The sequence below is a fragment of the Oncorhynchus masou genome, chromosome 8, assembly GCF_036934945.1.
Source record: "Oncorhynchus masou masou isolate Uvic2021 chromosome 8, UVic_Omas_1.1, whole genome shotgun sequence".
NCBI classification, from domain to species: domain Eukaryota; kingdom Metazoa; phylum Chordata; class Actinopteri; order Salmoniformes; family Salmonidae; genus Oncorhynchus; species Oncorhynchus masou.
The window spans coordinates 46049546-46076284 of NC_088219.1; the positions used below are offsets into that span (position 1 = coordinate 46049546).

Sequence of the window (26739 nt, forward strand, 5' to 3'; positions counted from 1 at the left end):
ATGATGGTTATTTGCAGGTAACTGATTGGGTGACGGATGTTTTATATTGTTTGTTTGTATGTTGTTGCTTGATGCAATGTCATATAGAGCTGGCACAATTACCATATAACTGACGGTTCTGGATAAAGACACGTCATGAAAATGAAATAACCATCAAAACCGGTGACACAAACAGCCGAGTCCGTTTCTGCTCTAACATGGACTCTATAATATGATTAAACGTTGTTGCTCCTTGCTGAAACAAGCAAAGTGTGGTAGCAAATGGTTGCCTAGGCAACACCCCCCTCCCTTCAGCAGCAGCACATGATGTCTGGAGCAGAGGAGAAAATGCGCATCTTTTATTTATTTTTTGCTTGTCAAATGGTTATTAAAGCGACCAGTAATATTTTTATACATACAGATGAGCACAAACATCATTACACCTGCCCAAACCCACCTGCTCCCACCCTCATATCCAGCACCCACATCACTCTCTGCCACATGCCCTCAAACTGCACCATTTTGTTTGTCACCCACGCACTCTTAACACTTAAAGCATTTTGCCTTTCCATTGCACTAACGACAGAGGATTAGTTGATTTCCAGTTTAAGCATAATACATTTTTTCAAGATGATTGACAAGAAAAATATCATCCAACCCATCGCGTATCTCAATGCACCCTCATATGCCATGTCCTGAAATATGTAGACGGATTAACAGTAAACTTACATTAGCTGACCAATAACATTCATCCAAAAGTATATGACCGTCACAGCCCTAATGCCATATTGTAATTGCGTTTATAGACAATGAAAATGCAGTTGACTGTCTACTTTGATTTTGGGGTTTGATTTTGTTAAAGATATAGGAAAAGCAAGATAACAGTTAAGCACTATTCTATCACACCATTTAGAAAATGGATGGAGCGTATTTGAGCTGGTACATCGCAGTACCAAAGTACAAAGCATGTTTGAAGATTACCTTAACTTGACACCTAGTAGAATTGTATTATGTTTCTGCCTTGACCCAAGAGATATCCACCGGACCCACTCAAACATCGTCTGCGCCAAAGTGTTTTATGCAGCAGGATCAAGTAACTCGCTAGCAGACTACTAAATATTAGGAACTCATATTTCCCGTTTAAAAAATAGATTTCCTAAAACAGACTGACTTGTTATTCATATTATCTAACTTCAGCTTAAATAATAATAATACAAGTATTTGTCAAACTGCCAGCTAAGCAATTCAATTTGAGACGGCATGTTCAAACACTTAGAACACATTTAAGACTGAAGAACTCAGACGTTTTATTCTAAACCATGAAAAAACATGCCATTTTCACTGAAGGAAGTAAGGGCGAAGTTGGGGAGGGACAATAGTAATTAGCAGAATGTTACAGTGATGCTTCAAGAGGTATCCATAGTCTGTATGGTCTCCTCCACCACCGCCAGATCCCATTTGGTCACAGCCTTCGTCAGGACTCCGGTTGTTCCTCACTTGTACTTGTAATTACCGGTTCTGATTAGAAAAAGAAAGACATTTGTTTCTAAAATATTATTGATTGAACATAGCAGAGACAGGTCTGATGAGCTTCCGGGAGCTGGTTCTTGGATGCAAAATGAAATGTTAAACACAAAAATGGCTTCCACAAGTCGCATAACTCTGGAGAATCCATCTTTATTTTTCTCTACTGCGACACAGCCACGGGGATTTATTGGGTTTACGACAAAAAAAAACAACCATGCAAATAAGTTGTTCTATGTGAAATTCAACACAAGCAGCTTTAGAGGGAAAGATAAGGCTACACACTTGCTGGGTTAAGTGCGTTTGTAGTCAAACGGAGTACTCAGAGGTGGGTGAGACAACGCTATGGTTAAAGTCTACTGCACTCCACACAGACCCGTGTCTTTATTACTCACTGGTGGGGCAATGCTTCAAACTCATACACACGTCTTCAAACAAAAACAGGCCAAAGTGTTGAGTCATTCAACATGTCAAAAGGTCATGCATTCTTAACAGATCGAAGACCACAAAATTATTACAACTCATTCAGAAACTAGACTAGATTATTCAAAAGATGCACTGCTATGGGGAAACAATATTCTCCGTCATGGGTAAATAAAGGTTTGGAAGTGACCCCACTCTCAAAACGTGCAGTGGTTTGGAAGTGACCCCACTCTCAAAACGTGCAGTGGTTTGGAAGTGACCCCACTCTCAAAACGTGCAGTGGTTTGGAAGTGACCCCACTCTCAAAACGTGCAGTGGTTTGGAAGTGACCCCACTCTCAAAACGTGCAGTGGTTTGGAAGTGACCCCACTCTCAAAACGTGCAGTGGTTTGGAAGTGACCCCACTCTCAAAACGTGCAGTGGTTTGGAAGTGACCCCACTCTCAAAACGTGCAGTGGTTTGGAAGTGACTGCACTCAAAATTGGCAGTAGTTTGTGCCACTTGCAATTGTGCTTTTATTAGAGGTAATTCTTCAGTACATAATTGTGTTCTACAGATTATTGACCCTGAAAAGTGTGGACCATCGCAGCCACATGTTGGGGACTACCAAGGGAACATCATGGAGACAAGCAATGGGACAGTCTGTGGGGGACCACAGATGTGGAACATTATGGGAACATGTTACGTTACGGGACATTATGAGGACATTTGGGTGGGTAGTTGGCTTTACCTGACCTCTTTCTTGTTGGCCATGTCGTGGGGCCTCAGGTAGTCCACCCTGCCCTTGGTGATGACACACAGGTCAATGTTGCTGCCCGAGCCTAGGTCTTTGAAGATGCTGGCCGCAATGGCATCCCGAACCAGCCGCTTGGCATCTTCCTCCTAAGGAGAGAACATCAACACCATCATTACTGTAACCATAATCACCAATCTCATTGTGTATCGAGTGAATTAATCCAATGCGTATTCAATTACTGCTTCAGATTAAGAGGATAGAGGAGCCCTTAATATAAACCTTTTGCACAAGTCTGTCACATCGTTGTGCGTGGATAAAATGGGCTAGAGCTGCTGCTTCTTATGGGAAGAAAACAACTCAAGTTGAGCAGTAAGTAGCGAGTGGTGAGTCCCACCAATCTACAAATGCCATGATGCATTTAACACAATGGCTAGCTGAGGAGCTGTGCTCCCAGGTGAGCTCTTCCACAGACTCTCCAAGGTGGATGCCATTGCCATCTCAGAGCTCTTTAATGTGCTTCAAAAGTAGATAGGATTCATGTAGCCAGAGGATCAAGGATCAAGGAGGCTGACGTGTTATCTACCTTTACCATCTGGTGGCAGCCCGTCAGGAAGTCCAAGATCCCGTTGCAGAGAGAGGTGTAAAGTTCCAGAGTCCTTAGCTTAGTGTTGAGCTTCGTGGGCACTATGGTGTTGAACACTGAGCTGTAGTTGATGAACAGCATTATCACATAGGTGTTCCTTTTGTCCAGGTGGGAAAGGGCAGTGAGGAGTGAGATTCCGTCATCTGTGGATCTGTAGGGGCGGTATGCGAATTGGTGTGGGTCAAGGATGTCCGGGAGGATGCTGTTGATGTGAGCCATGACCAGCCTTTCAAAGCACTTCATGGCTACCGACGTGAGCGCCACGGGGCTTTGCTTGGAGGCTTTCGCTGATCAAACACTAGTGTATTGTACTGTCCACAAGGAGGTCACCATAGCTACTATCCTGCACTTACATAATGTACATTTCCAAGGATGTTTAATATACACTGAACAAAAATATAAACGCCACATGGAAAGTTTTGGTCCCATGTTTCATGAGCTGAAATAAAAGATCCCAGAAATATTCCATATCGACAAAAAAAATATTTATTTCAAATCTTATGCACATATTTGTTTACATTTCTCATTTGAGAAATGCTCAATAACAGGGATGAAAAACAAATTTGTGCATAAGATTTGAAAGAAATACATTTTTTGTCCGTATGGAATATTTCTGGGATTTTTCACACCTGTCAGCTGGATGGATTATCAAGCAGCTGATTAAACAGCATGGTCATTACACAGGTGCACCTTGTGCTGGGGACAATAAAAGGCCACTAAAATGTGCAGTTTTGCACAGATGTCTCAAGTTGAGGGCGCGTACAACTGACTGGCATGCTGACTGCAGGAATGTCCACCAGAGCTGTTGCCAGAGAATTTAATTTTCATTTCTCTTCTATAAGTCAACTCCAACGTCGTTTTAGAGAATTTGACAGATTGTCCAACCGGCCTTGTATAGCGTCTTGTGGGCGAGCGGTTTGCCAATGTCAACGTTGTGAACAGTGCCCCATGGTGGGGTTATTGTATGGGCAGGCATAAGCTACGGACAAACAATTTGATTTTATCAATGGCAATTTGAATGCAGCGATACCATGATGAGGTCCATTGTCGTGCCATTCATCTGCCGCCATCACCTCATGTTTCAGCATGATAAGGCACAGCCCCATGTCGCAAGGATCTGTACACAATTCCTGGAAGCTAAAAATGTCCCAGTTCTTCCATGGCCTGCCTACTCACATGACATGTCACCCAAAGAGCATGTTTGGGATGCTCTGGATCGACGTGTACAACAGCGTGTTCCAGTTCCCGCCAATATCCAGCAACTTCGCACAGCCATTGGCGGAGTGGGACAACATTCCACAATCAACAGCCTGATCAACTCTAGGCGAAGGAGATGTGTTGCATTGCATGAGGCAAATGGTGGTCATACCAGATATTGACTGATTCACACTTTATTTTTATAAAGGTGTCTGTGACCAACAGATTCATATCTAAATTCCCAGTCATGTGAAATCCATTGGGTCTTGTGAATTTCCTTATATTAACTGTAACACAGTAAAATCTTACAACCGATACAGTTCGAACCAGGAATTATCCGTGAAGAGCACACTTCTCCATTGTGCCAGTGGCCATCGGAGGTGAGTATTTGCTCACTGATGTCGGTGAGGATGACGAGCACGCAGATGAGTTTCCCATAGAAGTTTTCTGAGTTTGTGCAGAAATTCTTCAGTTGAGCAAACTCACAGTTATCAGCTGTCCGGGTGGCTGGTCTCAGATGAGCCCACAGGTGATAAAGCTGAATGTGGAGGTCCTGGGCTGTCGTGGTTACAAGTGGTCTGCGGTTGTGAGGCCGGTTGGACGTACTGCCAAATTCTCTAAAACGAAGTTGGAGGCGGCTTATGGTTTAGAAATGAACATTCTGTTCTCTGGCAACATCTCTGGTGGACATTCCTGCAGTCAGCATGAGAATTGCAAGCTCCCTCAAAACTTGAGACATCTGTGGCATTGTGTTGTGTGACAAAACTGCCCATTTTAGTGACCTTTTCTCTCAAGCACAAGGTTCAGCTGTTCACCATGTTGTTTAATCAGCTTCTTGATATGCCACATGTGTCAAGGTGGGTGGATTATCTTGGCAAAGGAAAAACACTCACTCACAGGGATGTAAACATTTGTGCACAACATTTGTGCGTTTGAACAATTTCAGGGATCTCTACTTTCAGCTCATGAAACATGGGTCCAACACTTACATGCATTTATACTTTTGTTCGGTATAATATCCACTAGCTTCAACTGCTGCCGGCAACACTTTGCCCACAGCTTGAGTCTCATTTAGAATGGATGAGATTGGTTTTAGTTAGCAGAGGGGCTAAAGTGCTATGGTTTGATATTCCATGTTCTTTATTCAATATTTTTTTATTATTTTTTTATTACCTTTATTTAACTAGGCAAGTCAGTTAAGAACAAATTCTTATTTGCAATGATGGCGTACCAAAAGTCAAAAGGCCTATGGGGGCTGGGATGAAAAAATAAATAGGACAAAAACACATCAAGAGAGACAACACTACATAAAGAGAGATTCAAGACACCGACATAGCATGGCCGCACACATGAAAACACAACATGGGAGCAACCCAACATGACAAATAGGGCTGGGCAGTATACCGTATTTTATGATCTACCGGTATTGATGCAGGGATCGGTTTGTGTTTTCACTTTACCTTCAAAACCTATATTTTAATGTTTGGTTTGTTAAATGTGATAAGCCATGTGTAATGTCAATTTTTGTAGTTTACTTCGCTACTTGAGTCATCCCTCTCCACGCCACGCCCCCTCAAAGGAGCGCATTTGCTGTTGGTGAATCTCCGATCCACCTCTACGCAGACGACACCATTCTGTATACTTCTGGCCCTTCTTTGGACACTGTTAACAACCCTCCAGGCAAGCTTCAATGCCATACAACTCTCCCTCTGGCCTCCAACTGCTATTAAATACAAGTAAAACTAAATGCATGCCCTTCAATCGATAGCTGCCAGCCCGTCCAGCATCACCACTCGCGACAGTTCTGACTTAGAATATGTGGACAACTACAAATACCTAGGTGTCTGGTTAGACTGTAAACGCTCCTTCCAGACTCACGTCAAACATCTCCAATCCAAAGTTAAATCTAGAATTGGCTTCCTATTTCGCAACAAAGCATCCTTCACACATGCTGCCAAACATATCCTTGTAAAACTGACCATCCAGCCGATCCTTGACTTCGGCGATGTCATTTACAAAATAGCCTCCAATACCCTACTCAATAAATTGGATGCAGTCTATCACAGTGCCATCCGTTTTGTCACCAAAGCCCCATATACTACCCATCACTGCGACCTGTACGCTCTCATTGGCTGGCCCTCACTTCATACTCGTCGCCAAACCCACTGGCTCCAGGTCATCTACAAGACCCTGCTAGGTAAAGTCCCCCCTTATCTCAGCTCACTGGTCACCACAGCAGCACCCACCCGTAGCACACACTCCAGCAGGTATAACTCTCTGGTCACCCCTAAAACCAATTCTTCCTTTGGCTGCCTCTCCTTCCAGTTCTCTGCTGCCAATGACTGGAACGAACTACAAAAATCTCTGAAACTGGAAACGCTTATCTCCCTCACTTGCTCTAAGCACCAGCTGTCAGAGCATCTCACAGATTACTGCACCTGTACATAGCCCACCTATAATTTAGCCCAAACAACTACCTCTCCCCCCTACTGTATTTATTTATTTTGCTCCTTTGCACCCCATTATTTCTCTCTACTTTCTTCCACTGCAATGGTAGATTTGCTATATTGTATTTACTTTGCCTCCATGGCCTCTTTTTGCCTTTACCTCCCTTATCTATCTCATTTGCTCATAGATTTATTTTTCTACTGTATTATTGACTGTATGTTTGTTTTACTCCATGTGTAACTCTGTGTTGTTGTATGTGTCGAACTGTTTTGCTTTATCTTGGCCAGGTCGCAATTGTAAATGAGAAATTGTTCTCAACTTGCCTACCTGGTTAAATAAAGGTTAAATAAAATAAATTTGATGTTCATCAACCACTAGACACTTGAGTTCAGTCTGCATGGTCAATGCAGCACATGTAACGATGTTGATGACAACAATGCTATTTTCACGTTGCTTCTTAATAATGATACTTAATATTATACTAAGTAAGAGCAAACATAGCTAGCTATTACTGCCTGATAATTAATACCAGTGAGAGTGTAGACCAAAATCAGCATGTTGTTTGTGCAACAGTCTCTTCTAAATCAAATAGGAATTTGCAAAGCAAGAATGTTAGCTACATGAAGTAGCTCAGAGAAAACATGCAATGAAGACAAGACTTAGTGTCCCCTAGGAAACACTTTAGTTCCTACCATGTCACAATTATTCCTCCCTGGCATTTTCATTTGTCGTCATCTCAAACACTGTATTCAAAGTTCCCACTATTATATTCTAGCTAACTATAGAATTAGAATAGTGATTCTGATTCCAACAGTTTTGCTCTAATTCGCAAGTCAAATTGCAATGCAACATTTGGTTAAAAATAAGTCCAAGATGATTTGCCCATATCGTGCAGCCCTACATGGCAGTGTGGGAATTCTTAATGGAGCAGTGGTGTAAAGTAAACGTTCATGTACTACTGAAGTTTTTTTTTGTTGGTATCTGTCCTTAACTATTTTTATTTGACAACTTTTACTTCACTACATTCCTAAAGAAAATACTGTACTTTTTACATGAATTGGACCATTTTCCTTGGTACTTAAAAGTACTCATTACATTTTGAATGCTTAGCAGGATTGGAAAATGGTCCAATTCACTCACTCGTCAAGAGAACATCTCTGGTCATTCTCTAATTCTCTCTTTCTTTCTCTCTCTCAGGGGACCTGAGCCCTAGGACCTTGCCCCAGGACTACCTGACATGATGACTCCTTGCTGTCCCCAGTCCACCTGACCGTGCTGCTGCTCCAGTTTCAACTGTTCTGCCTTATTATTATTCGACCATGCTGGTCATTTATGAACATTTGAACATCTTGGCCATGTTCTGTTATAATCTCCACCCGGCACAGCCGGAAGAGGACTGGCCACCCCACATAGCCTGGTTCCTCTCTAGGTTTCTTCCTAGGTTTTGGCCTTTCTAGGGAGTTTTTCCTAACCACCGTGCTTCTACACCTGCATTGCTTGCTGTTTGGGGTTTTAGGCTGGGTTTCTGTACAGCACTTTGAGATATCAGCTGATGTACGAAGGGCTATATAAATAAATTTGATTTGGTCATCCACTGCCTCTGATCTGGAGGACTCACTAAACACAAATTATTTGTTTGCAAATTATGTCTGAGTGCTGGAGCGTGCGCCTCTATCCGTTAAAAATAGTAATAAAGTAATAAAATGGTGCCACCTGGTTTGCTTAATAACAAGGAATTTGAAATTATTTTTACTTTTACTTTTGATACTTAAGTATATTTTATCAATTACATTTACTTTCGATACTTAAGTATATTTAAAACCAAATACTTTTAGACTTTTACTCAAGTAGTATTTTACTGGGTGACTTTCACTTGAGTCATTTTTAAGACGCAAAAGCGGAGTCGCAGTTCAACTGCTCAGACACGAGATGCATGTGGCAGACAAGCACAGACTACAAACAGAAAATCAGCCACGTTACGGAAACTGACATCTTGCTTCCAGACAAACTAAACACCTTCTTTGCTTTGAAGATAATACAGTGCCACCGACGCGGCCCGCTACCAAGGACTGCGGGCTTTCCTTCTTATTGGCTGACGTGAGTAAGGCATTTAAAATGTGTCAAAGCTCGCAAGGCTGCCGGCCAAGACTGCATCCATAGCTGCGTCCTCAGAGCCGCGTCATCTCCCTATCCCGGTCTGCTGTCCCCACGTGCTTCAAGATGACCATCATTGTTCCTGTAGCCAAGAAGGCAAAGGTAACTGAACTAAATGACTAATCACCCTGAAGCATTCACTTCTGTCATTAAGTGCTTTGAGAAACTATTCAAGGATCATATCACCCCCACCTTACCAGTCACCCTAAACCCACTGCAATTTGCATACCTGCCCCAATAGATCCACAGACGATGCAATCGCCATGACACTGCCCAATCCCATCTGGACAAGTGGAATACCTATGTTAGAATGCTGTTCTTAGACTACAGCTCAGCATTCAAAACCATACTATCCTCCAAGCTCATCATTAAGCTTGAGGCCCTGGGTCTCAATCCCACCTTGTGTGATTGGGTCCGGGCCTTCCCGACTGGCCACCCCCAGGTGGTGAAGGTAGGAAACAACATATCCACTTCGCTGATCCTCAACACTGGGGCCCCAAAAGGGTGCGTGCTCAGCCCCCTCTCGTGTACTCCCAGTTCACCCATGACTGCGTGGCCATGCACGCCTCAATCATCAAGTTTACAGACCACACAACAGTAGAAGCTTTGATTACCAACAACAACAGCCTTCAGGGAGGTGAGGGCACTTGGTGTGTGGAGTCAGAAAAACAACCTCACCCAACGTCAACAAAACAAAAAGGGGGTGATCGGGGGCAAACTCCCTGCCCTCCAGGACACCTACAGCACCCGATGTCACAAGATCATCAATGACAACAACCACCCAAGCCACTGCCTGTTCACCCCGCTACCATCCAGAAGGCGAGGTCAGTGCAGGTGCATCAAAGCTGGGACCAAGAGACTGAAATAGCTTCAAGGCCATCAGACTGTTAAACAGCCATCACTAAACAGAGGCTGCTGCCCACATACAGACTTGATCCATTTGTTAGAGTGGCCAATGATTTCACTAGTCACTTTAATAATGTTTACATATCCCATATGTATACACTGTATTAAATTCCATCTATTGCATCTTTCCTATGCCGCTCGGTCATTGCTGACCCATATATGTTTACATAAACTAGTTTTAATGACTCCAACCTAAGTGTTTCAACCACCACAAATTACATCTTAACTTCTTCGGCTAGGGGACAGTATTCAGAAGTTTGGATGAATGAGGCGCCCAAAGTAAACTGCCCGTTACTCAGGCCCAGAAGCTAGGATATGCATATAATTGGTAGTATTGGAAAGAAAACACTAAAGTTTCTAAAGTCTCTAATGTCTGTGAGTATAACAGAACTGATATGGCAGGCGAAAACCCGAGGACAATCCATCCAGAATTTTTTATCTTCAGCTCACCCTTCATAACTATAGCTGTCGATGGGAATATAAAAGGAAGACCCCCCAGATTGCAGTTCCTAGGGCTTCCACTAGATGTCAACAGTCTTTAGAAAGAGTTTCAGGCTTGTTTTTTGAAAAATGAGCTACAATTTGTAGTTTTAGTAAGTGGCTCCCATTTTGGCTGTAGTGTTTGTTGCACGTTCCGGTGAGTACGCGTACCTCGTTATTTACCTCTGGTAATGGTCTCCGGTATGCTCCGTCTTAAATTTGATCGTTTATTTACATATATTAGGGTACCTGAGGATTGATTAGGAAAGTTGTTTGATATGTTTGGAAGAAGTTTATTGGTAACTTACGGGATTCATTTGTATGCATTTTGAACGAGGAAAACCGGTGGATTACTGAGTCTAGCGCACCAATGAAATTTTTTTGGGGATATGAAGGGACTTTATCAAACAAAAATAACCATTTGTTATGTAGCTGGGACCCTTGTGATTGCAACCAGATGAAGATCTTTAAAGGTAAGTGATTTATTTTATCACTATTTCTGACTTTCGTGACGCCTCTGCTTGGTTGGAAAATGTACTATTGTGTGCGGGGCGCTGTCCTCAGATAATCGTATGGTGTGCTTTCGCCATAAAGCCTTTTTGAAATGTGGCAACGCTGCTGGATTAACCAGTAGTAAAGCTTTTAAATGATGTACGACATGTATTTTCATGAATGTTTAATATTACTATTTATGTAATTTGAATTTCGCGCTCTGCAATTGCACTGGAAATGTTGAGGCGAGACGCTAGCGTGCCAGTGATCCGAAAGAAGTTAAACTATAGTTTTGACAAGTTGATTAGGACAACTAATTTGGGCATGATGTCATTTTTCCAACAATTGTTTACAGACAGATTTCACAAAAAATTCACTATCACAATTGCAGTGGGTCAGAAGTTTACATACACTAAGTTGACTGTGCCTTTAAATAGCTTGGAAAATTCCAGAAAATGTCATAGATTTAGAAGCTTCTGAAAGGCTAATTAACATAATTTGTGTCAATTGGAGGTGTACCTGTGGATGTCTTTCAAGACCTACCTTCAAACTTAGTGCCTCTTTGCTTGACATCATGGGAAAAAAAAATCACAAAAAAGAAAATCAGCCAAGACCTCAGAATTTTTTTTTGTAGACCTCAACAAGTCTGCTTCATCCTTGGGAGCAATTTCCAAACGCCTGAAGGTACCATGTTCATCTGTACAAACAATAGTACAAAAGTATAAACATGATGGGACCACGCAACCGTCATACCGCTCAGGCAGGAGATGTCTCCTAGAGATAAATGTACTTTGGTGCGAAGAGTGCAAATCAATCCCAGAACAGCATCAAAGGACCCTGTGAAGATGCTGGAGGAAACAGGTACAAAAGTATCTATATCCACTGGTGCACTTCACAAAATAGATGGCTTCATGAGGAATGGAAAATTATGTGGATATAGTGAAGCAACATCTTAAGACATCAGTCAGGAAGTTAAAGCTTGCTCGCAAATGGGTCTTCAAATGGACAATGAGCCCAAGCATACTTCCAAGGTTGTGGCAAAATGGCTTAAGGACAACAATGTCAAGGTATTGGAGTGGCCATCTCAAAGCCCTGAACTCAATCCTATATAAAATTTGTGGGCAGAACTGAAAAAGCGTGTACGAGCAAGGAAGCCTACAAACCTGACTCAGATTCACCAGCTCTGTCAGGAGGAATGGGAGAAAATCCATCCAACTTATTGTGGGAAGCTTGTGGAAGGCTACCTGAAACATTGACCCAAATTAAACAATTTAAAGGCAATGCTACCAAATACTAATTGAGTGTATGTAAACTTCTGACCCACTGGGAATGTGATGAAATAAATAAAAGCTGAAATGAATCACTCTACTATTATTCTGACATTCTTCACAATCTTAAAATAAAGTGGTGATCCTGACTGACCTAAGATAAGGAATTTTTACTCAGATTAAAATCAGGAATTGTGAGTCTGTCAACTTCCGACTTCAACTGCATGTGATAACGATGAGTTGAAATCTACGTATTATTTTGTGGCACATTTACTTTCATTGGCCTACAGTCAGCCACGGAGTTGGCACGCATAGGCTATTTACTGTTCTTTGATTAACGACCAAACAGCTTGTGTTGACTAGTTTATAAAAAGGTGTCGAATTGACTGAATTCCATCTCCTTATATCCCTTCGTTATTCATAAATCCTACCAAATCTTGTATGTAGTTTCCTAGGATTCGAAACCCATGTCGAGACTTGCCAGTGGCAGCTAAAGGGACTTGTTCCATTGTAGTCATGTGATGATTTGCGAATGAATAGCGGATCTTTTAGATAAACGGAACCGAAACGGCGAGAGTCGTTCCTTTGGCTCCCTAATTTTCATACTGCTTTTTCAGCGATTATCTGAAAATAAATTATGAAAACTATTGATAAAAAGTTTGAATCCTTACTGCAGGAACAATAGGTAGTAGAGAGACTCATTCTGGTCCAAATAGCTAATAATGTCATGATGCATAAATTGTATTATTAAAGATACTGATATGATTGAGGTGTTGACAATGGAGTAGACAACTGTGGTTTCTGTGTAGCAATTGTGTGGGGGAGCAGTTTGCTGATGTCAACGTTGTGAATAGAGTGCTCCATGGGCAAGCGTAAGATACTGACAACCAACACAATTGCATTTTATTAATGGAAATTGAATGCACAGAGATACAGTGACAAGATCCTGAGTCCCATTGTCGCGTCATTCATCCGCCGCCATCCCCTCATGTTTCAGTATGATAATGCACGGCCCCATGTCACAAGGATCTGTACACAATTCCTGGAAGCTGACAATGTCCAAGCTCTTCAATGGCCTGCATACTAACCAGACGTGTCACCAGTTGAGCACGTTTGGGATGCTCTAGATCACATATGTCAGAGTCAAGGCCCGCGGGCCACATCCGGCCCGCGAGAAGGTTTTTTACGGCCCCTGGGATGATCTTGATTTATTATTAGAACCGGCCCGCAGACCGCAGCAAGCCGGCAGCCCGCAGATCTTTTACACGCACCAATACTACTTTTCCCACAATGCAACGGTGACGCACCGAGCAGTAGGCTGCTTCATTTCAATATTTATTGGCACAGCAGTCGTCAGCATCACAGTAAAATTAACTTTCAGATACCCATCAAAAATGGCAAAACGGAAGGTGGACACTGAGAACCGGGGGTTTCAAACAAGGTGGGAGTCGGAGTATATGTTCACGGAGGTAGCTGGAAAACCTGTGTGTCTTCTGTGTGGAGAAAGTGTGGCGGTACTGAAAGAGTATAATCTGAGACGACATTATGAAACGAAACACGCGGACAAAAACAAGAATATGGACATGGAACAAAGGCTACAAAAGGCAGAGGAATTAAAACGAGGCCTCAAATCTCGACAGGCTCTGTTCAAAAAAGCCAAATCACAAGGCCAGGCTGCTGTCAAGGCCAGTTTTATTTTGGCAGAAGAGATCGCTAAATCAGCCCGGCCATTTACGGAGGGGGATTTCATCAAAAACTGCATGATTAAAGTTTGTGACGAAGTTTGCCCAGAAAAAAGGCAACTCTTTTTAAATGTGAGTCTGAGCAGAAACACCATTGCCGAGAGAGTAGACCAGTTGTCCATCAATCTAAAAGAGCAGCTTGTGAAAAAGGGAAAAGATTTCATTGCATATTCCTTGGCTGTGGATGAGAGCACCGACATTTCTGACATTGCCCAGTTGTCAATTTTCATCCGCGGAGTGGACTCCAGCCTAAGCGTGACAGAGGAGTTTTTGGCTTTACGTCCTATGCATGGCACAACTACGGGGCATGATTTGTATGAAGAGGTGTCAAGATGTGTAAATGAGATGGAGCTGCCTTGGGAAAAACTCGTGGGTTTGACAACCGACGGAGCACCTGCGATGTGTGGACACAGGAGCGGACTGGTGGCGAAGATACGGGAAAAGATGCAAGAGGAAAACGCGACAGGTGAGCTGACAGCTTATCATTGTATCATACACCAGGAAGCGTTGTGCGGTAAAGCCTTGAAAATGGAGCATGTAATGAGCATCATCACGCGCACAGTTAACTTTATCAGAGCCAAAGGTTTGAATCACCACCAGTTCAAGGCATTTCTGACGGAGTTAGAAACGGAGCATGGTGATTTGCCTTATCACACAGAGGTGCGATGGCTAAGCCAGGGAAAGGTGCTTCAAAGATGTTTCGAGCTTCGTGAGGAACAAAGTGTTGTTTTTGATTAATAGATTTTTGCACTTTATTTTATTGTATTTCAATCCAATTCTATTTTAAAAATATTTCAGTTGAGTGGATGATAGAAAATTGCTATTATTGTTTTTTTCTTTGAAGTAAATTTAGCCCACTTTTGCTAAAATAGAAAATATAGGCTACTGATGGTGCCTTGAATACCGGTTTCTTTCATTTAATGTTCATGTTATGGGGATTTTTATATAAAGGAAATTTGTCTTTTGTGTCTGTTGAAAATTAAAGATTACTGACAGAGCCATAAGAAAATATTGCTTTATTTATCTGATCATATTGGAATATATTTGTTAGGTTTTCAGTAGGTTCAATTAGGTTCACTAGACTATATGCGTCATTTAAAAGTTTTTCAATGAACATTCGAACAGTCCGGCCCTCGGCTTGTAGCTAAATTTTTTATTTGGCCCTCCGTCCATTTGACTTTGACACCCCTGCTCTAGATCGACATGTACGACAGTGTTCCAGTTCCCAGCAACTTCACAGAGCCATTTAGGAACAACATTCCCCGGCCAATCAACAGCCTGATCTACTCTATGCGAAGGAGATGTTGCACTGAATGAGGCAAAAGGTATCGGTCACCAGGTATCTGTCATTCCCAGTCATGTGAAATCCATAGATTAGGGCCTTTCAATTAACTGATTTACTTATGAACTCTAACTCAGTCAAATCTTTGAAATAGTTGCATGTTGGGTTTATATTTCTGTTCAGTGCATTCATAAAGATCAGACCCCCCGACTTTCACATTTTGTTAAGTTACAGCCTTATTCTAAAATGTATTAAGAAGCTGTTTCTCCTCAATCTACTACACAATACCTCATAAGAAAGCAAAAACAGCTTCAGAAATGTTAGCATATTTATAAAAAATAAAAAACAGAAATATTACAATTTACATAAGCATTCAGACACTTTACTCAGTACTTTGTTGAAGCACCTTCGGCAAAGATTACAGCCTCAAGTCTTGGGTATGACGCTACAAGCTTGGCACACGTGTATTTGGAGAGTTGCTCCCATTCTTCTCTGCAGATCCTCTCAAGCTCGGTCAGGTTGGATGGGGAGCGTTGCTGCACAGCTATTTTCAGGTCTCTCAAGAGATGTTCGATCTGGTTCAAGTCTGGGCTCTGGCTGGGCCACTCAAGGAAATTCAGAGACTTCTCCCGAAGCCACTCCTGCATTGTCTTGGCTGTGTGCTTAGGGTGGTTATCCTGTTGGAAGGTGAACCGACACCCCAGCCTGAGCGCTTTGGAGCAGGTTGTCATCAAGGATGATGGTGCAAGTATTTCTCCAGATGTGACACTTGGCATTCAGGCTAAAGAATTCAACTTTGGTTTCATCAGACCAGAGAATCTTGGTCGGGCTGTCATGTCCCTTTTATTGAGGGGCTTCCGTCTAGCCACTAAACCATAAAGGACTGATTGGTGGAGTGCTGCAGATGGTCGGACAATTCCATCGACCTCATGGCTTGGTTTTTGCTCTGACATGCACTGTCAACTGTGGGACCTTATATAGACAGGTGTGTGTATTCCCAAATCATGTCCAACAAATTTCAATAAAACACAGGTGGACTCAAGATCAAGTTGTAGAAACATCTCAAGGATGATCAACAAAATAGGATGCACCTGAGCTCAATTTCAAGTCTCATAGCAAAGGGTCTGAATACTTATGTACGTAACATTTCCGTTTTTTTTTTAATGTATTTGCAAAAAACTAAAAGCCTGTTTTTGCTAAGTCATTATGGGGTATTTTGTGTAGATTGATGAATTATATATTTGTTTATCCATTTTCGAATTAGGCTGTAACATAACAAAATGTGGAAAAAGGGAAGGGGTCTGTACTCTAAGTCCATGCTTTTTCCCATAGTACTTCCTAAGAATTTGAGTGGTTACATACAATACATGTTGACAGAATGGCTGTGAGAGAGACTGTTGCTGTGCTCCCAGGTAAGGCCCTGGCTTCTGGTAGCACCGAAGGCAGCAGTATTTAGTAAGGCAACTTGAAGAATCCACCAGAGGCCCACCTCACTGCATGCAGTGGCCTGATAGGGAGATGAAATGCATCATGTACCTCTCATCACCAGTTCATGCTACCTATTTGTTAGTGTCATCAATAAATCAAAATTCACTTATATTCAGTTCATAGGCATTGAATAATACCTCCAGGATCCTGTTGTGAAACGACGGCTGTGCAAGGTATTAGGCAACAGCTTTATTCCAGGACCATATTCAAAGTGTCTTAAGTATAGGAATAGCAATCTTGGACCAGCTCCCCCTTGGCAATGTAATCATATTCATTGTGATCGTAAAAGGCAAAACTGATCCACAATCAGTACTACTACTCTGAGATGCTTTGTGAATACGGCCCCTGGTCCGTCTGCGGCACTCTGCTTTCTCCCTCTCCACCTGAATTACCAGATGAATAAGAATTAGCCTAGCCAGTCAGTAACTTAGCTAAGTAATGAAACACTCAGGTAAATGTGCACAAGCCTAAACCAGCCAAATTATATTAAAACACAGCCTATCTGCAGTAGAATCAGGAGGGTATTTAGATAGATTGCCAATTCAACAATAGACAGGGGAACGAAGTAGTTCGAGAAAGTTTAATAGTAAGTCTTTGAAAATATAGCTAGTTATTTTCTATAAACCCAGCTACAGTCCACTTAGCTAGTTAAGGTGAACTCAAGACTGATGGGAATTAACATTAGCTAGCTTTCCCCCAGCAGATTCAATCTAGCGAACAAGTTAATCTTAATGGTATTTTCTCAACTCCATCAATTAGATGGATAGCTAGCAAACATATTTGCTTTCCCTCGCATCTCAAAGCTGCCTGATAGAGCTGGCCAGTTGATAGTAAAGTAGAGTGAATTATAGTCAGCCAGCTGCAATTCCAATGTCCAGCCAGGAAGGAGTTCATTTAATGTTACCGGTGAACAACAGTGTGCACTTCGTCCACTGGCAGTCTTATCGACCGCTTGCTGAACACGGAGGTTTGAACAATTTTTTCCATTCATCGCTTGAACTTTTGCCATAGCCAGTTGGCAAGCATGCTAAAACGTCCCCTTTGCCAGTCAAAATATTTAAGAACTGTTGCCGTGGCATAAACAATAGGGTTTGAATGGACACTGCTAAGATTTGAAATAGCTGTGTTGAAAACATCCTCCATCACATTTACTAGTTGATGCGTGTCCACAAAAACAAGGGTAAACAAGGGTGAAATAGAAGAAAGAAGGGAATTGGCAGTGTTTCCTTTTGCAAGGGAGGAGACTTCGCTTCTTCCTTCACACAACAGAAATCACAATTTCACAACACATCCCCCCCAGAAGTTACACGGGAAGTGACATACTACGCAATCATTTTACTTCTGGGTAACCGAGATTAGGGGTAAGGTGACAAGGCAACAGGATAGATTGATAATATGCAGTAGCAGCAGCGTATGTGGCAAACACTGTCAAAAGAGTTCAATGCAGATAGTCTCATCCATGGTGACGTAGGGCAGCTTGTCGGTGGAGCCGTGGGGGTAGATGCTGTAGAGGTGGGGACCATTGCAGTCCATTCCACCCAGAACCAGGGCAGCACCGATGTGGCCTTGGTATTTGAGGACACAAACAGGGGCGTCAATTGGGTATCGCAGTCTCTTTACCCTAGCTCAATACCAACAATTTAAAATAGGCTACTAAAATATTTCCAATCCTGAATAAAAGGAAACTGCAGTTTAGATACCTAGGAGCAGGAGGGAAGGCGATTTGTATGGCTGGCTGGTTTTATGGAGAGCAGAGACACACACACACACACACACACACACACACACATACATACAATAACAACAAGATGCTCATATCTCCGCCCTTACAATAGGAGTCGTTGTCCCAAAGGCAGACGACAAGCTTCGGTCCAAAAGAAGCCCATAGAAAAGCATTGGGCTTATTTTGGACAGATTTTGGGCGAGAGTGAAAGCACTTGATTTGCCTCTTCCTCTCTGTGGAGTGTGCATCGACGCAGCTCCAGGGAACAGCAGGACATTTAATCAACATATTGCAGAAGATGGATGTAGTAAATGGCTTTAGCTGTGTAACTGCTGTTTGACCTGGCATGAAACTAAACTAGTTTGAATTCCGCTGAGCTAGTGCATAGCAGGGAGCTAATTCTTGTATAACCTGCCTGTAGAATGTTAAGTCCCCTATTGACTGAGGTGAATGAAGCTACAGCAACAGGGTGAATGGCAGGAGTCAATTTAGCTTGTTTTAGTTTTTTCCCAAATAGCATTAAATTGTGTAGAAATGCAATAAATGAGCTTCAATTGTGTCATTTTTTTGCCATACCATTGATTGAGCTGAAATGAGGCCCCTGGATGCAAAGTCAATGAACTGCTCCTTTTATTGTATTGCAGCTTGAGCACTGTTGACTACTTCCCAAATTCAGTTTGGTTTTTCCAGGTTTCCGCTCCCAAAAATCACACTTAAAAGAAAAACACCCAAATTGGATGTTCTAAGTCCACAACTAGGCTTAAACCACATCAGAAAAGCACTTTTGAGGTCTGGGAAAAATCTAAGAAATTTATATTTTGGGATGTAGTTACCCTTTAAATGTAAGTGCCACCAGCCAGAGACCGTTGTTTTGTTAGTATTGTTTCTGTAGCACTCATGTGATTGCAGACTTTGGAAATAATCATATTCTGCCAGGTAGCTATAGGCTACTTTGTAGTTTAGGTTTTGGGGAAATCTTGTACATCTCTACCAGAAGTTGGTTATCAATAGCACCATTGCCAATGCATACAACAGTGTAGACCAGTGGTCACCAACCTTTTCTTAGGCAAGATCATAGAGTTAAAATGCAAGCAGAGATCTACCGCTCATATCGATACACTTTTCTACTCATTAGTCACAGCTGCAATGCTGGTTGTAGCACGAGTGGAAGTAGGAAGAAGACGCATTTTACGGCTTATAAAAGTGTTGAATAAAGTGTTGACAGTGCCGAGTAAGAAATGAAACATGAACACACTCAAAAACAGCAGCTCTTTGCTTTATTCATTGACTCTCACTCGAGTCATGGTTTTAAACGTTTTGACATCTCATAGTATCAGCTTTGCTTTCGCCTTCTTTTATGCCTGCTACGTTGCTGCAGACACGGTCATCTGAGCCATCCATTTTGCCAGCGCTAGGCATATAGTGCACTTGATTTCCTCTCAGGGCCCGTCGGTAAGGCAAAGTTTGTACCTACAGACACATGAAATGGTTAAAAATGGTAACACTTTGCCTACCTGGAACGCAGTGCAGCTGAATCAGGTGCACCAACCACCAACAGCGCGAGATGAATAAAAAATGTATAGGAACGCAAGGCTTTATCCTTGGGTTTTTACAGAAATGTTTGGCGATTGACTAGGAATGCCTTGGAGATCAACCAGTTGATCGCCCAGTTGGTGACCACTGCTGTTGACATACACGCACACCGCACACACAAACAGGGTCATTCCTGTGTCGTTTCAGAAAGTTGCAGGAAAATATGAATCACTGATGCATTTTGTTCATTTCTTACGATTAACTAGGGCAAATCAACTAGGCAAACTAATAAGTTAAAAACATTTAGTTGATTCCCTACACTTTTTTTTTTATATTGTTGAATTCTATTTTAATGTCTGGATTCCATGATTCCATAGGGCCCTACTACTTTTCATTTGATAGACACCCGGTATTACTGTTACAGGTACAGTTGATTTCAGGTTCCCATTCCTTTGATACATAAAGTGCATTGCAAAATAATTCAGACCCCCTCAGATTTCTTCTAGGGCTGTCTCCTATAAAAAAATAAAAACGTAGGTCGACCGAGAGTCATCCTGTTCTTTCGACCCGCTCAAGGTTCCCAAGTTTCTAACCCATTCCATCTTTGATATAGTGTCGCCATAATATTTGAATTGAGGAAGTGTGATCATAATCATTAGGATATTTTAGCACTCTGCAGTATAATTCGCAAATGCCCCCCAGCCCTTCAGATGTGAGCTAAACAGTGCACTTGCACTTTAGATGCGTTTTAAGGCTATGGATGCAAAAGTGAATGCTTGTATGCTGCTTTGCAATCTATTAACATCAAGGGTTACATTAAATAGCCATAATAGGTTTTACTGGTACATTTTGCAATATTCAATTCATACCCACAAAACATATTAACAAAAGCATTCACTATGTAAGTTAATACACGTATGCCCTTCATATATAGGCTATGGGTAGCACTTGGTTAAATTTATCAAATCAGTTATTGTTCTCTTGCTCAAACCGTGAGCAACACTTGCCAAACTCAGACATTTCTCTGAAAACACAGGGATGTCGATTCACATGGGACTAGTATTATCAGAGGACCTTGGAGTTCACCAAACAGTAGGTCACTCTGGCTGGAACGGTTACTCTCCTGCCATGTACAAATTACTGACATGGCTGATTCAGACAGGAATGAAATTACAGATGTGGTGTTTGGGCAGATAATTACAATAATCGATCACCCCCAGTAAAATGAATCGCGTCCAAATAGGGCTTAAGGCAACCCACATTGTTCTCAATCCCAATATGCTGGTTATTTTTGCAATTATGCACATAGCAACATAGGGAAAGACACCAATTCTACGGCGCACTGAAGATTATGTTCCAGAAACGAGGACAGCGATCATATCCAACGCGGGAGAAAGTAGATTTGTTATAAAATATTCGATTGATTAGTGATGCACCATGATTTCAGTATCATGTCTTAGAGTGATGGACTGTGCTATCCCTGTGGCTTCCGCAATGGATTAGTCCACTGAGAAAGGAGTCAGACAGGTGTCCTGTACACAATGAAAATGATAATTGCGACTGCTCGACTAAAGAAATCTTGGTCGACCAACAGCCTATCAACCGATCAGTCGACTAAATGGGCTCAGTACTAATTTTTTCAAAAATACTCTAATGTCAAAGTGGAAGAATATACACTACATTCATAAAACTATGTGAACACCGCTTCAAATCAGTGGCTTCGGCTATATCATTCACACCCGTTTCTGACAGGTGTATAAAATCGAGCACATCGCCATGCAATCTCCATAGGGTAACATTTGCAGTAAAATGGCCTTACTGAAGAACTCAGTGACTTTCAACGTGACACCGTCATAGAATGCCATCTTTACAACAAGTCAGTTCGTCAAATTTCTGCCCTGGTCAACTGTGCTGTTATTGTGAAGTGGAAACGTCTAGGAGCAACAATGGCTTAGTCACAAAGTGGTAGGCCACACAAATGCACAAATGGGACCGCCGAGTGCTGTAGCACGTAAAGAAAAAAAAATGCCTGTCCTCGGTTGCAACACTCACTACTGAGTTCCAAACTGCCTCTGGAAGCAACGTCAGCACAAGAACTGTTAAGTCGGGAGCTTCATGAAATGGGTTTCCATGGCTGTGCAGCCGCACACAGGCCTAAGATCACCACGTACAAGGCCAAGCGTTGGTTGGACTTGTGTAAAGCTTGCCGCCATTGGACTCTGGAGCAGTGGAAATGTGTTATCTGGGGTGATGAATCACGCTTCAGCAAGTCCCCGCAGAAAATATTCTATTGGAAAGCCTTCCCAGAAGAGTAGAGGCTGTTAAGCAGCAGGAGGGGGGGCAATTCCACATTAATGCCCATGATTTTAGGATGATTTGATCAACTTGTGTTTTTTTAAATGAACTAAAATATAATTGTTGCACAAGTATTCAGCCCCTTTGTTTAGGCAAGCCTAAATTAGTTCAAGAGTAACAAACCCCATAATAAGTTACATTGACATATATATAATAGGGGTTGACATGATTTTTGAAAGACTTCGACACCCAATACATACATATGTAAGGTCCATCAGTCAAGTATTGAATTTCAAGCACAGAGTCAACTTAAATTGAACCTTTATTTAACTAGGCAAGTCAGCCAAGAACAAATTCTTATTTACAATGACAATCTACACCGGCCAAACCCAGACGACGCTGGGCCAAATGTGACTCCCAATCATGGCCAGTTGTGATATAGCCTCAAAGAAGGGCAGTGGTTAGTAGATGGGCAACAATAACAAATCAGAAATTGAATATATCACCTTAAGCACGGTCAAGTTAATAACTATGCTGTGGATTATAAATTAAACCACCCAGACACATCAAAGACATTGTCATCCTTCTGAACTGAGCTGTAGGACAGGAATGAAACTGCTCAGAGATGTTACCATGAGGCAATTGGTGATTTTAAAACAGCTACAGGGTTTAATGTATGTGATGGTAGAAAACGGAGAATGGATAAACAACATTGTAGTGAATCAACAATAGGGACCTAAATGACAGAGTGAAAAGAAGAAAACTCATATACAGAATAAAAATATTCACACCAAAGCAACACACTTTTTGGCCTAAATACTAAAGAGATTGGGAGAGGAATTCACCTTTCAGCAGGACAATAACTTACAACACAAGGCCAAATGATCTACACTATACTTACCAAGATGTCAGTGAATGTTCCTGAGTGGCAAAGTTACAGTTTTAACTTGAATCTGCTTCAAAAATCTATGGCAAAACTTGACAATTACTGTCCTGCCAAGATCCCAACATCTTGACAGAACTTGAAGAATTCTGAAAATAATAATGAGCAAATATTGCACTCTCACACTGGATGGGTGGTGTAGCTGAACAGCATCTGCTTGAGCATGCAGTTGGCAGTGGCCACGCGAGGCAAACGGCTCGAGGACAGGGAGTGCAGTTCCAGGTTGGAAGAGATGATCTGTGTGGTCATCTGTGTCTACCGCTGTGCCCGCTCCACAGCAACTGGACGGACACAAAACACGACACAGTGGAGCCTAGGGTTACGGAGTTCACATAGATTTATGAAACTAAATGTTGATTTGATATCATGGGACGCGTCTGTTATTGTCTAAAGACTAAGACACCAGCACGTATTCCGTGAAGCACAGCGATACAATGTCATTCACACATCAACCATCATCATACCTGTTACACAGTGGTGAACCACAATACTATCAAGTCATTCACACAAATAATCTAAAAACAGAAGAAAAAAACAAAGGGGGCCACTTACTAGATGTAGTGGATCTTGGAGTAGTTCTGCCACAATCATGCCTTCTGTGGCCCTGGTGTCAGCACCAAGAACTAGCCCATCCTTCATGGATGAAAACAAAGTTCAATCAAATAGTATAAATAGCTATTTTTGAAAAACATTTTTGGAAAAGAGTAGACACATTGCATGCATTTCTTGCTTAATGTTTGATAGCTCTGAAATTTAAAAAAAAATGTTCATACATGACATCCCATTTAACCAGATACAGGATAACGGAATGGTGGAATTATAGAGCTCTGTCTGAACTTGGGCTATTTCAGGAAAACACAGTAGGCCTTATCAGTACAATTTTAGAGTGTGATCCTTATCACTTTGGTAGAGGTGAAATATACTGAGCAAAAATATATACGCTACATTTAAAGTGTTGGTCCCATGTTTCGTGAACTGAAATAAAAGATCCCAGAAATATTCCATACTCACAAAAAGCTTATTTCTATAAAATGTTAGGCACAAATTTGTTTACATCCCTGTTAATCAGAAACTGATGAAACAGCATGATCACTACACAGGTGAACCTTGTGCTGGGGGACAATAAAAGGCCCCTAAAATATGCAGTTTTGTCACAACACAATGCCACAGATATCTCAAGTTTTGAGGGAGCCTGCAAATGGCATGCTGCCTGCAAGAATGTCCAGCAGAGCTGTTACCAGAGAATTGATGTTCATTTTTATACCATAAGCCACCTCCGTTGTTTTAGAGAATTTGTCAGTACGTCCGACCAGCCTCACAACTTCGGTTTGCTTAAGTAAACATTGTCAGAGTTATCCATGGTGGCAGTGAGGTTATGTACGAAAGCATGTTTCAGTTCCCATCAATATCCAACAATTTCACACAGCCATTAAAGAGGAGTGTTACAACATTTCACAGGCCACAATCAACAGCCTGATCAACTCTATGCAAAGGAGATGAAGAGCTGCATGAGACAAATCGTGGTCACACCAGATACTGACCGGTTTTCTGAACTACTCCCAACTTTTTCTAGCCCCCCTTTCTCCCCAATTTTGTGATATTCAATTGCTATCTTGTCTCATCACTGCAACTCCCAACGGCTCGAGTCGAGTCATGCATCCTCAGAAGCTTGACCTGCCAAATCACGCTTCTTAACACCTGCCCGCTTAACCCAGAAGCCAGTCACACCAATGTGTCAGAGGTAACAGACATCCAACTGACATCAGCCTGCAGGTGCCAAAGTCCGCCACAAGGAGTCGCGAGAGCGAAATGAGCAAAGTAAAGTCCCCCCCCCCCCCTTATATGAACTGTAACTGTAAAATCTTTGAAATTGTTGCGTTATATTTTTGTTCAGTATAGATGCATAAGGTGAGAACGATATGTAAACACAAAGTAATCTTTACATTAAAAACAACCCCAACGATTGTGGTTCCCATTTTCCGGGCAGCAGGCCTCCTACATCCTACTTTGGTAACTTCAGTTTCCAAGACCGCATTCCTAAAACAAGAAACATGGTCAGAAACAGACTGCTGGAAAGTAATGGACACACGATAGCTGTGTAGTCTGTCACTATTTTAACACGAATGTGGACAAAATGGTGTGGCAATTCAATATCCAATGTAATTCAAAATATTCCTCACCCGTTGCACACAATCTTAAATAGCTATCAATTTACCTGGGCAGACTGTAGCTAGTTTGATAATCTGCTGCATTATTGGTGTGGGTTGCCTGACAATCAGACTGTGATACCTCTGGTTAACAGTCAGATTAATGCTAAACGTTTGTTACAACATTTCCTCTAACAAACTCTACAAGCCAGAACGTTGAATACAATTATATGTTAACTTACTTTATATGTTACTACCTGTGGTTTTGCAGGTAGTAATGCGAGACAATATATCCACATGAAAGTATAATTAAATCAACGTTACAAAGCCTGGTGGTGCATTTATCTTTCTATCACCTGTGGTAGAACCATGTAAACACCACGCCGAGCTCGGCAAGTATGCATGAGTCTTCCGCATGTATTTTTATATTGTGTGCATGTTTTACGTGAATGCACTACCAGCGCTTTGAAAAGTTAATGCAAATATTATTCCCTGTGGATAAATTAGATGGTCCCTTTTCAGGTAGGAATGTGAGACAAATCACACTCAAAACCGGTAAAGTTCAAATAAAATGTTACTCAAGATTCTAGTAAGTGAAAAATGTCCTGATCCAAACGCAAATGTTTTGCTCGATGTAGAATTCAATGAAATTGAGTGTCGGGTATTCAGGCTACGGCTGCGTGTTGAGTGCAACAAGGCGAACCAAGTCAACGGGAAATTAGCTGAAACCAAAAATGTGGCAACTCGATATGCATTTTCATTAGGAAATTCAACACTGCAGTGACTAAACAATTGGTAGTCCGTTAAATTAACGTTCGCTGGCTAACTAAACTAGCTAACATAAGACATTGTTTTCCGACAGCCGGCTAATACTAGCTATACTAATTGTCAACAAACGGTGGCTTACGTTCAGTCAGGGTTATTTACGTGAGTTTGAACACAGTTTATCAAAACGTAAATTGTCGCAGCCTACGAAATCCGTTTGTTCCGTTCATTTATCATTCTAATTTAGAAAATCATTTTTTAGAAATGTCTGAGGCATTTGAGCAGGACGTGAGGAGGATGGACCGGCACCATCAAATAACTCTGAGAATACATTTCTAAATTATTTCAATATTTAAAAGTCACCGGACACGCGCCGCGTTTTTTTAATTAATTCTCGATGAGTCCTTACCTCTTACAATTTTCGAAACGGAAACCTCCAGGCTGCGTCTGGCACACTGTCAAAGTAGACATTTTTCCTGTACTGAATTCCAGTTTACGGGAGGCGCGCCTCTCAAGCCAGAGAGGAAGAGGCGAAGCGAGACCGATGACTGGCTGAGGTATGAAGAACATA

The 26739-nt window shown here is 41.8% G+C and overlaps 1 pseudogene; it reads right to left on the reverse strand.

Annotated features, from left to right (window-relative positions):
* Positions 1–1385: 1385 nt before the first annotated feature.
* On the reverse strand, positions 1386–26739 carry LOC135543833 (proteasome subunit beta type-7-like; annotated as a pseudogene).